General features: G+C 35.8%; 1 pseudogene across 1 annotated transcript in view; it reads left to right on the top strand.

Moving 5' to 3' along the window:
* Window positions 1-12,477, top strand: part of LOC306870409 — a 202,268-nt pseudogene that overhangs the window by 130,478 nt on the left and 59,313 nt on the right. The window contains exon 7 of the transcript in view: window positions 10,408-10,534. The product of the transcript in view is annotated as an uncharacterized misc_RNA (transcript). The remainder of the gene's footprint in view (window positions 1-10,407; window positions 10,535-12,477) is intronic.

Raw genomic sequence — 12,477 nt, 5'->3', positions numbered from 1 at the left:
TATCAGTGGCGTTCCGTCCATCTAAGCTGTGAATGCTCCGCATACCGCACTCGACTAAATCAAAAGAAAAAAACAGTGAAACTGTATATTTTTATGTTTTCTCAAGCAAAGCAAATTTTAAAAGTCCACTGAAAACATATCTTCTTATTATCATAGACAATGTATGTTGAAGATATACGTTATTGTCAAAAATGTTTATAAAAACGTGGGCTATATACATTTTAATAATTACAAGCAGGAAAAGAAAGAAACAATCCTCTGAACATTTTGAACATTAAGATGTTATTGTTCCCTTTGTTTTGCGTATGCTCATGTCACTTGCAGTTAAAGTCCGTCTATGATTTTATTGTTGTTTGCAGCGTTGCAACTTGGCAATAATTAAAAAATATTATTAATTTGGGTACTTTGCATATTGGAGTAGTATCACCCATGTGGGAGTTTTAACTCCTATTCACTGGGAATAAGAAAAATCATTCAGTCGATGCAGAGACATATAGACCGGGGGAATCCCCCCATCTCCACACCCTCTGTTTATTATGTATCACAATGTAACTACGTGTAGACATTATTTTGATGGTTTTTACTTGGAAAACCAGCTATATTTTTTCTAGCATTCGAATAAAACTGGTTAAACCTGAAACGATAGAAGAAGGATTTGGAGATTCATTTTATTTACAAATAAGGCAGGAAATGTGCATACTTTTAAATCGACACCTGCCACGGGGTTTCTTATTTGTTGTCTGTGATCCCTCTTGGAGTGTGGATTCTAAAAGCCGATCTTAATCTTATCACTCAGCATGCCCGGTTAAAAAAGTCACCGCTGGCCACTGATATCATTTTTTTATGCACATTAAATATGTGATTAATTTGCAATTAGTTAGATTAATCCAAATCATATACTGTATATACGCATACGGAACTGATTACATGCAATCTGGATTATGTAATCAGATTCCTAAAATTTAGTACTCCTAATTGGATTATATTACATTTTGAAATGCTCATAATCAGATTACAGTTACTTACATATGGATTACATGATTGCATATTATTTCTAAATTGGCAGTAAATTATTCATAATTTATTGATTTTCCCCAATTCTTCTTCTTCTTTTTTTCTTTTAAAGTTTCCTTTCCAAAAATCCTACTGTATGTCATACCATTTAACTTTGACAACATTCACAATATAGAAAGGCCTTGTAAAAGTCATGTAAATAATTTTGTGATCCATGAATTTTGTCAGAATGCATTACCTAAAATGAGTAACATTGATTATGTTACTAAATACTATTTTCTATAATCTGTAATCAGTAACAGACTACAACCAGCACTATATATGTATATATGCACTCACACACACACATACATACATATGCTGTACTATATTGTTATGATATTATAATGATTATCATTTCGGTACTCTCTTTCAAATGCCATCATCTTGGTCCCTGCCAGCATTCTCCAGCTTTGGGTTGAAAGTGTACTGTACATTCTGCAGCCCCAGATGCACACAAGCAGCTGACCTTTGGACAAAAATAGCAAATACATTCAGCCTGATTGGCTGGCGATTGCAAGCACTGATTGAGGTTAAGTGGCCTTTGGTCTGTTGTGTGCTGCCAGGCCGCTGTATGCAGTAGGACTGAGGGGAGGGGGTTCACCTGACCACCGCGCATGCAATCTGATCCCCTCACACCGTTTCCATGGCAACCCTCTCTTTCTAGTGCTTCTTGTTCCCATTTCACTTGTTACTTCGGTAATTGCCTCAGAATTTCCCTGCCTGGGAGAGTATTGGGGAAAAATGATGATGATGAAAATAGTGATAAGACAATATTTATGAACGGTGCATTAGTGGACAGTGGATGGAGAGGTAAATTTCAAAGGTAGACGGTGCTGGAAAACAGATGTAGATGGTTGATGATGGTTTTACGTGGTGGTCCAAGCTGGACATTTCTGGTCATTAACTGGCATAGATGACCGATCGGCTCCACTGAAGATAATGAATACCTAGATCAGGGGTCGGCAAGTAAGTTTGGCATCGGGCCAAAAAAAAAGTTCACCACTAGTTGGCGGGCCAGAACATAGCCGAAGGATAATGTAAGATATTAATTTATGAAAAATGCAACCAAAGTTGCCTGTGACTGACTGTTACAATGTATTTTGTAACTGGGAGTGAGCTGTTACTCTGTGTAAAATCCTGCAACGGTCATTAACAAATAGCCACATTTGTGTGGCGGTATCCGATCAGAGTATGTGAGCGGAGTGGAGCGTCAACAATTTCCCCTCTGTGCTCCGAGCATTTAATAATTACTCCACTCCCGCTCAACTCCGTGCTCACTGATATCCGAAACACCGCTCCGCGTCTAAAGTATTTCAGGATGTTTTAAATATCACAGTTCTATGGAAGCCCGTTTCCGCCACTGAATAAAAAATTTAAAAAGCCTATTGTGACTTTTAACTCACAATTATGATTTTGGTTTTTTTCACAGAATTGTGAGATATAAACTTCCTTTATATAAACTTTACTTTATAACTTGCAAGTTATAAAGTAAGAATTGCGAGTTAAAGTCCAGTTTTGAGGGGGAAAAAGACTGATATGTTCTCAGAATTGCGAGTTTATATCTCAGAATTATGACTTTTTATCTCACAATTGCGAGTTTATATCATGCAATTCTGAGAAAAAAAGTCAGCTGTCAGTTTAAAATATTCAGAAGGAACAAATTCCTTGAGAAATATAACTTCCTGCTCATATCCACTGCAGTCATCATAGCCTTCACATTCTTTCTGATTTGAGTGATGCTTTTCTATCTAGCTAGCTAAATATGTTTAACATGTGAATTCTTGCTAAATATGCAGTTATATTACAGGTCGTTGGCATGAATTGTACTCGTGAAGGAGCGGTGATGGAGCGCTCTCGGAGCGAGTGAAAACCACGACACTCCAACTTTTAAAAAATCCGCTCTTCGCTCCATTCAAATTCACACCGCTCCACTCGCGCTCCGTTCACATACTCTGATTGTGAGTAACTGTTGCTGTCATGACAGCTCTATTTCAGAACTAGCCGCTATCAAAATAATCTGGCTACGGGCGCGGCCCAGATATTATTGCTGGCCACTTTTGGCCCGCGGCCCGCCTATTGCCGACCACTGACCTAGATACTCACATGCTGGAAAGGTTAACATTAGGTTAATGCAAACACAGTCTAGCTTACTGTGATTACAATAAGCTAGGACAATATGGCAAAGAAAATCTGAAAGTTTTTCAGAACGTTTCACTAATTCAAGATAATAATTTACATTTTAGTTTAACTAGTCCTTTAATTGTTAAGATTTTTAAAAGTGATCAGGCAGAACAAACTGTAAGGTGTATAGACCTGAAACTTTGAAGGGTGGTATTGCCCACCCCATCTACAACATCACCAAGGCTTGCCCTGATGGTCATGATGGGGGCGCTACGGCGATCAAAAGTACGTAATCGCAAAACTCCTAAACCGCTCGTCACAGACTCAAGTCTCTTATATCATGGGAAGCCTTGGCTCAAGACAAACAAAACACACTTGTTGGATTCTATCATGAAATTTTCTATTTGCTATTTCTATTTCTATCATGCTATTTTGGATTTTGTTTGAAAAACCTACTTTTGCAAACTAGTCCTAGGATTTTTGCTCAAACCAAACGCAGCACAGAAAAATTCACTGGAGACTGAGAATCAGTAATTATCAAAAAAACAATGGCAAAACATTCGAAATTGGCAGGGCCACTTTTCCTAAAAGGCTTTTCAATGGTTTGACCACTGTGTGGCATTATAATACGATATTGCATTTTTCAAGTGTGTAAATGATTCCATATTGTGCGAATTTTCACACACACACACACATTATTCATATAATATGTTAGAGCTCCTCATTCTGAACAAGTTTCCCTCTAGGACAGCTGATGTCAATCAAATCGTTTAAATATTGGAGATTATTTGAAAAATCTACTTTTGCAAACTAGTCCTAGGTTTTTCGCTCAAACTCAACAAAACCACTGCAGTACAATTCTCTGGAATCTCTAGTAGGGTTGTGACGGTTAGAAAATTTTCCCACAGGTTGATCGATGTGTGACAATACGAGTAATACCGGTATCACAGTTGGGGGAAGTTAGTTCGTTTGAGTTTTCCCTCTTTTCCTCGCTTTCTTTCACTTTTAAATAGCTTGTAAAAGCACTGTGCGCATTTTACTTTCACTTGCAAATTAGCGGCAATTCGGCATCAAGCAATTGTTCATTTGAGTTTTCCCTCTTTTCCTCGCATTCCTTCGCTTTTAAATAGCTTGTATAAGCGTAGTGCACATTTTACTTTCACTCTCAAATTAGCGGCAATTCGGCGTTGATTCAATTCAAGCAACAGTAAAATACAACGTCAAACTCCTAGAACTTTTATTAACAAAACAAATAAAAATACACCATGCTATATGCCTAATGTAAAATAACGAATTACTTAGGCTACCCAAAGTTTACATAAATATATAAAACTGAAAATCAACAAACACTGTGGAAGCGAATAAATAAGAAAGATAGAACGTTTATTAGCAAAATGAATAAGAAAGCTTGGGGGAATGGCATATACACCTTGATGTAAAATAAAATAAATAAAATACACAAAGTTTAAATAAAGTAAAAATCAGTAAACACTGTGGAGCTAAATAAATAAGAAACAAATGTTTAAAAAAGCTTCCACAATCACCTAAATAAATGGCAAAAGTCAACAGGCTTTTCAAAATACGAAATATTGCCAAACAGGCGCTTTTGCATTTAGTTTCTAAACTAAACCTTCTGCCATCGTCTTGTCTTTCTCATCTCACTCTTCTTGTCAGTCAGCTCGACTCACTTTCCTCACGTGATAAATTAAATCTGACTCCTGCTCCTGATCTGTGATGCCACTATCATTTGGCATGCTGCATTGAGCATTGATATTGTAATAAAATTTCAGTTTTTAATTGCAGTGTCTTTCATCTAACTGAGCTAAATGATTTTCAATACTAAAAAAAAAATCAAAACGATGGTGGGGGGCGGTGCCGTGGTGGGCAAATGACGTAACCTGTGTTTGCAGCTTAACACCGGTAACATCATGTTTTACTTTACACTTTACAACTTTACACTTTGGTTAGCTATACCAGGGTTGTTTATAATAGATGTGGCCAAATCTACCCAAAAGCGTATAAATCCTAAATGAAAACTCAAAACTTCACGAAACTAGGTGAGCACATGCTGCATATGATAATAAAGAAGCATGCCGACCTTAATGGCGATCGGATTATAGGGGGCGCATATCATCATAAACATCATATTTCTATGGTAAATTATCTGGAATTGCCAAAATGCTCTTTTTAATCACCGATTTAAGTGGTTACAGTCTTGCTAAATAATAACTTAACCATTTAGCATGTTTCAAAATCCAGCTTCATCACCTCAAGTGACTGCCATTTAAAAAGCAGCAAATCAGGGCCCGTATTCACAAAACACCTTAAGGCTAAAAATAGTTTATAACTCGCCGAATTAAGAGAAAATCTTAAAAATAATGGATCACTGTGTGCATAGTTAGTAAGCATGCTGATATCATCCATAGCAACGAGGTCAACCCTGCCCTTACTCTTAGCTTAAGACTTCTCTTTATTCCTTAGTAAAAGTTTGTCTCAGCAGCTTTGTGAATAGGTTTTAAGAGAAAACTCGTAGTTAAATTTTTTTTACTGTTATTAAGGAGAACTCTTAGTGCTAAGATAACATGTTTTGTGAATACGGGCCCAGATTGTTAGAATAATTTCTGAAGGATTTTTAGATTGTAATAAAATTTCACTGTTTTTACTGTATTCTTGATCACAGAAATGCAGCTTTGCAATAGAAATTTCTTTCCAAAAAAATTAAGAAATCTTACTGACCCCTAACTTTTGAATGGTAGTGTGACCCAAGATGGTGACATCCAAACTTTGAGTCCATTTCAAAAGATTCTAGTGATTTCCTGTTCTCTTGTCACTATTATTGTCAGTGTTTCTTCAGTGTTTCCAACCAGACTCCCCTGATTTCTTCCTACGGCCATTAGCACTAGCGCTCCAAGTGTGAGCTATGTTTTACCCTTGAAGCGGTGCTGCATAAGTCTCTGGGGATTGATAGGCCTGGCTGATGCTTCTATCCATCATTATGTGCAGAATATCAACAGCAGGAGAATAGAGCACCTTATGCTTTCTGATAACAGAGAGATTCAGCTCGAGCTACTTGTCTTTCTCCTGCGCTCCAGATCCTATAACCTTTAAGACAAAGTTCTCAACAATAACAAATGTGCTAGCCAGTGGAATATTTCAGAAATTAGGGCATAAAAGTAAGAAATTACTCACACATTCGCCCCTTCTTCCTAAAACAAAAACACAAAAGTCGTGGCCACGTGGAATTTATATTGTGTGCTTTCGGGGGGAATGTCAGTGGAATTAATTGATTTGCCCGTATTTGTCGGGAAAGAGCAAGTGCCTGACTCCAGCCTGTGTTATTAAAGCTAATACCTCAGCGCTTTACTGCCGTGAATCAAGCTCTGACCGTGTCCTTATGATGTATGGATTTATTATTCAAAGTGTTGTGCAGGTCTGGGAGGCCCTGCACTCATCCTGGCCCCTGGAGACCTGCTGTGTTTTCAGAGTAAAGAGCACTTAGAGAATGGCCCGCGGCGGCTGCATGCCGGAGTGCCTCTGGACACAAGCTACTGTCCAGACCTGAGGAAACATCTGCAGATGGACCTCACAGTGAGGACTGTTTGGATGAAATTGCTGTCTCCAGTGGAGCTCTGTGTTTCCAAAGTGTCTGATGATAAACCATACAAATCTGTCATGCATTTTCACAGCATTGGCTTTATAGTGCACAGAGTGTTTATTTAAGTTTATTTCATAAAAAATAACGTACCAGCTGGTCAATATGACAAAATCAGGATGCCAGCATGAAGCAAAGGGCCCTAATATCAACCTGATGGAGATTATTTTGCATCTGTGAGCTAAAGCTACAGTATGTAGAAAAACTGATAAAGAGTGGTCAAATATACAATCAAGTGGTCATTTTCAAAATATTTGACCACAGAAGGCCATGATCAACCAATCAAAATCAAATATTCCAGAGAGCCATGTAATGATTAGCAAGAGCATTAATAATAGTAATGCTTGGTGTAAGATGCAACACTAATGAACATTTAATAAAGTCAGTACTAAACCAATACGAATTCTGAACATGTACAGTAGTTGCATGAGTTAAGGCAATGAACATGGATTATTTTTGTCCAAGCGAGTTTTAGTTAAAATATGTCCTCTTAAAAACTTTAGGAAGTTGAACTTTCCTGGTTTGTTAAGGCAGACTTTGAAAGGGTGCTTTTTAACACCTCTGTCCAATCAAGGAATCTGGGTCAAAGAATGTTCTTTTTGACTCATTTTGTTCTCTCTGGCTCTGATCGGGTGTGAGGAATGCTATCATTAAGGTAATGTTCTTGAGAGGGCGTTTAGCTGAACTGTGATGTCCCTCTGCTCCTCCAGCAGCTGCAGTCTCAGCCCAGTCTACAGTGACCTTTGCAGCAGAATATATCAGCACTGAATATGCAAACACATCCTGAACCAAACGACTCTTCACAAAGTAAAAAAAAAAAAAAACTCCTGTTTACAAGCACAGCCTCTTCCTTTGCTCATTAATAAAATTGTTCCTTGGCATGTTCAACGTTCAGTTCAGCTTGGGAAGTAGAAATTTTCAACTTTGTACTTGTGGCAATGATGCACTGATACTATGAATTGTGGACATTTTTTTAAAATTTAATAAAAAAAATCACATTTATTTTTTTAATTCTATTTATTTATTTGTTTATTTTTTTAAGTTGAAGTATCAAAATTACTAAAAAACAAAAAAAATAATAAAAAAAATAAATTAAAGCTAAATCAAAATAATTAAAACAAAAAACTAATAAAATGCATAAAATTACCTTTTTATACTTTTTGCATATAATTGTATAATTGCATAATTTAAACTTTTTATTTAAGTATTAAAATAATCTGAAATAAAAACTAAAGCTAAATTGAAATATTAAAAAGCTAAATAAAGCACATAACAGAATGGCTGTTTAATATAATATATTTTATTTGTACATATAAAATATAATTTTATTCAATATAATTTTAATAAGTTGAAGTAGTAATTTAATAAGACTAAAATAAAATAATCAGTTAAAGCTAAATCGAAATATTAAAAATAAAGCACATAACAAGATTACTTATTTTTAGATTTTTTACACAGAATTTTATTTATGTTTTATTTTCAGTTGAAGTATTTAAAACTAAATCTGATTTAAAATAAAAAATGTACTATTAAAGCACATATAAAAATGACTTATTTGTATATTTTTTATTTTATTTTATTTTTCAGTCATTCTCACTCATTCTTTTTGTGGAATGGGCTGATCATGACACTGTAGAAGATCTTAATCCATGTAACCTGACCAAACATGGCAAATCAGTGAGTCCACCCTCAGCCCTGCTGCGAGGGTCAATAGCACAGTTCATACGTTTATTTCCACATTTCTCTCCATTTTATTGATTAATGTTTTCTTTTGGAGCGAGACGGTACTTTTATTGCTTTGGCTTTTGTGATATGTTTTTGTTTTGTTTAGGAGTGCGGAGCGTGCTCATGTATCATGCACTTCTGCACAGTTTGCCCTCGCTAGCCTGTGGTGTTCGTCAGTAATTAGACCATAGTCACGGAGGTGGCCAAGTTCAACCTCTTCATTAAGGATCACTCTCCTCACGGCAACAGCTGTAAATGGAGAGAGAACTATCATTCAGAAGTGCTGAGTGGAAATGTAAAATAAACATACTGTGAGATCCAAAAGTCTGAGACCACACTGAAAGTCTGCGGTTCAGAATCTATTATTGAGCTGGACATTTAAAATAAATAGATTTGACATTCTGAAAATTATGGATTTTTTTTAAACGTTCATTTATATTCTTATAATAACAATATAGTAATGAACATTGGAATTACATGTCAGAAATGCTAAATATAATAATTTTCACGACTGTATATAGTAGGGTCATTTTTTTAAATTACGCCCAGGTTTTTTTTAACACTCTTAATAGTTAACTTATCCACTAACTATATTAATTTTTATTTTATTTGATCTTTTTTTGTTTTGTTTCAAATTCCCAGCAAATCTCAAATGACATGTTTAATAACATTCTGTAAAATAAATTACAATTAAAACCTTAATATGTAATAATAAAATAAATCGTGTTCATCTGGGCTCATTTCATTGTTCGCAATTAAATAATAGCATTTTTGCGAAATTTGACAAAATAGCAGCTGGATTGGAAATAATGCACAATAGAAATAAATATTTATTTATTTACATTGATTTACCTTGTTTGTTTGTTTACCTTTAATATTATTACTTGTTGCCTTCTATTACCTATCTCTAGCATGTCGCCTCTTTGGGAAAAAAGCAGTCATGGTAAAATGACTCCGTGAGTAAATGTTCATTGGGAAAATGATGCCACAACTTCATATTTTTATGATGGATTTTCATAACTGAAGATGGATAGTCTGGATCTGGATCAAGGGTAAAACAAGCCTGTACATTCAAAGGTCAAGGCCTTTGAAAAATAGCTAAATTTAATAATAAAGTCATTTTTAATCGATCTTCATATATAAATCTGTTAGTTTTAATAAAAGAGCCCCGGGACCCAAAGTTAGAAAAACAGCAGTAAGTGTTTAGTTGGGATCACCGCAGCGCATGATTAATGATGTCACGTCTGAGGGCGGTTCCTCCGTGTGTCAGTTCGCTGCGTGCGTCCAGGTTAAGTGCAGGTGTGTGTGAGAGTGCTTCGGCACGGTGGCCGTCTCTCCCCCCTCTCAGGGACCCGGGCACAGCTTTCCCAATAGATCTTTATTTACAGCACAGGAGTTGGAAACGGCTGGTCAATCCATTTAGCCTAAGGCCACTGATTTGTTCGTATTTACTGCAACACCCAAAGAAAAGCCGAGGTATTTTTCCCTCTCTCCTTCCTATTGATTCGGCTCTTAGAAAATCTGCTCTGCTGTCTAAACACTATTGATCCCCCTGCTCTCCTCACCAGCTCTTTTTGGATGGATGAATTGAAATTTCATTTCCGACAACTTGTTCCTTTTATTTTTTGCCTTTTTTTCGACCGAGAAGCAAGACTCAGAACGTCGCTCAGCGTGGGTCAATAGCCGTATGAAGGCTGAAGGTAAAGGTCAGTAGAGGTGAACTGTTCTACTGTTAGCTGAGGGTCTGTACTGTAAGGGGCCTTTGAATTTGGCCAAAATGAGAGATGATAGAATCCATTTCCTTCGCTTTTAAACTTTTGTATGACCCATAATGTGTGTGTGTGTACCTACAGGAATGGTGTCGGCTCTGGAGGGCACGAGGAGCTGAAAGCAAGAGAAGAGGAGTGGAAGAAAGAGAGATCCTTCTTTCAAGAGCAGCTCAATGGCGTCAGAGAGGAGCTCCACCGCGCCAACCTCAGGGTACCACCGCCAAACCTTTCTTCCCATTAGCCTTTTCATATTTCTCAGAAGTGGAAGTTGTCTTAGTTGGGTAAACTACTATAGTGATGAATGGAAACTATAACAGAAATAATGTTTGTGTTCCCATTTGCTCCAGTAGCAAAAATCAGTATCGTTCATAATATTTCGGACTTTTCTATGACAAAATATTGAGAGATTCTATATATATTAGGGCTGGGCGATATGAGCACAAATTCATATCTCGGTATTTTTTGGCTGATTTGTGGTATATGGTATATCTCGGTATTTTGTATGTGAATTAAATAAAGTGAATGTAGCATGTAGGCTTATGTTATGTGCAAAAAAGGGTTAAAATCACATTACATTCTAACATTGTAACATTGCGATCTAAAAACAAAAATAATGCTTTGCTTTTAAAGCAGAAGTTAAATTTACTAAACTAAAAATTAAAATAATAAAAAAGCACAGACTAATTGAGTAAAAAGGCTATTTTGATTACCCCGTTATACTATACAGTTCGTGCTATCATACAAATACACTTATTGTAGGTTTAAAATTCATTTCAGCAAAATGTATGGAGTTATTGCGCTCCTATTTCATTGCGCTCTGTCTGTTTGGCGTGCATGTGTGCGGCGGTGCTCGTTCTAAATGAAGTCTGTGAAGTTTAGCGAAGAATAGCAAAGCAAAAGCTCATGCACTTCTGACAGCAAAATGGAAATATTTCCATGGCTTTCTAACATTTACAGATGGAGAATAGGCTATACTTGTGAAATGTAAGTTATGCATTAAGGAAAACGGCACATCTCAAACACATTAAACAGCGCGAGTAGCATCTCTGTCAGCTTCACACTCAGCCTTTCTGTCAGAGCTGCTTTAAACTGAAACTATAAACTATAGCTATACTATATCTTACAAGTTTAAACCCTTCATATAAAGCTTGTCACATGTTTAGAAGAAATTGTATTATGCAGATATTTTTTCAGATGTGCTTGTATTAAACTACTGTAGGCTATATCGATATTAACGGTATTGCTTCATACCGTATCGCCTATTAAAAAATATATCGTACAAACTCGATATACCGCCTAGCTCTAATACATACATACATATATATATATATATATATATATATATATATATATATACATACATATATATATATATATATACATACATATATATATATATATATATATATATATATATACATATATATATATATATACATATATATATATATATATATACATATATATATATATATATATATATATATATATATATATATATGCTGAAGACACAAGTGTAATGGAATATAAGTGGAATACTGACAACAAATTAACCAGATTTTACATTCATAACCACAAGAATTATATTTTGGATAAGATTGCATAATCACTTCCTCAGACATTGTGTTAAAAACACTCTTATCTAGTTATCTGTAATTTAATACCAGTGCTATATAACACAAAGTATAGTGTTATAAATGTACATTCATTTTTCTAATAATGAAAATATAAAAGTTGCTAGATTTACGAGGTTAATAAGCATGGAAAAGCATCATTGTCTGTGAAAAGAGTCCACGCTGCTCATAAATATTCAAACAAATCATAAATATTCCAATAACGACTACGAGCCCATCCCACATTCCATTTCCAGCTCTTAATGTTGATGCATATTTTAATAGATTATCATTACCGCCATCATAACTCTTATTACGGTAAACGTAATTACCAGATTTACGGCCGAATTATTATTTTCGTCCCCTGCAGCCATTTTGCTCAGCAAACCCAATTTTTCCCCCCGTCATAAACAGACAGCTTCTTAGTCTGCGTCCCCATCCTAAAATGTCGAGCCGTTGATAAAGATAAACACACAAACAGGCGACGGCGGCTGCGTCCGTGTCTGTACGACACTCCATCTGAATTGCATATACGCCCTGT

This window comes from Barbus barbus (assembly GCF_936440315.1).
Source record: "Barbus barbus genome assembly, chromosome: 1".
In the NCBI taxonomy this organism is placed as follows: Eukaryota; Metazoa; Chordata; class Actinopteri; order Cypriniformes; family Cyprinidae; genus Barbus; species Barbus barbus.
The sequence above is the reverse complement of the archived record's forward strand: the minus strand, read 5'-3'. Positions and strand labels throughout refer to the sequence as shown.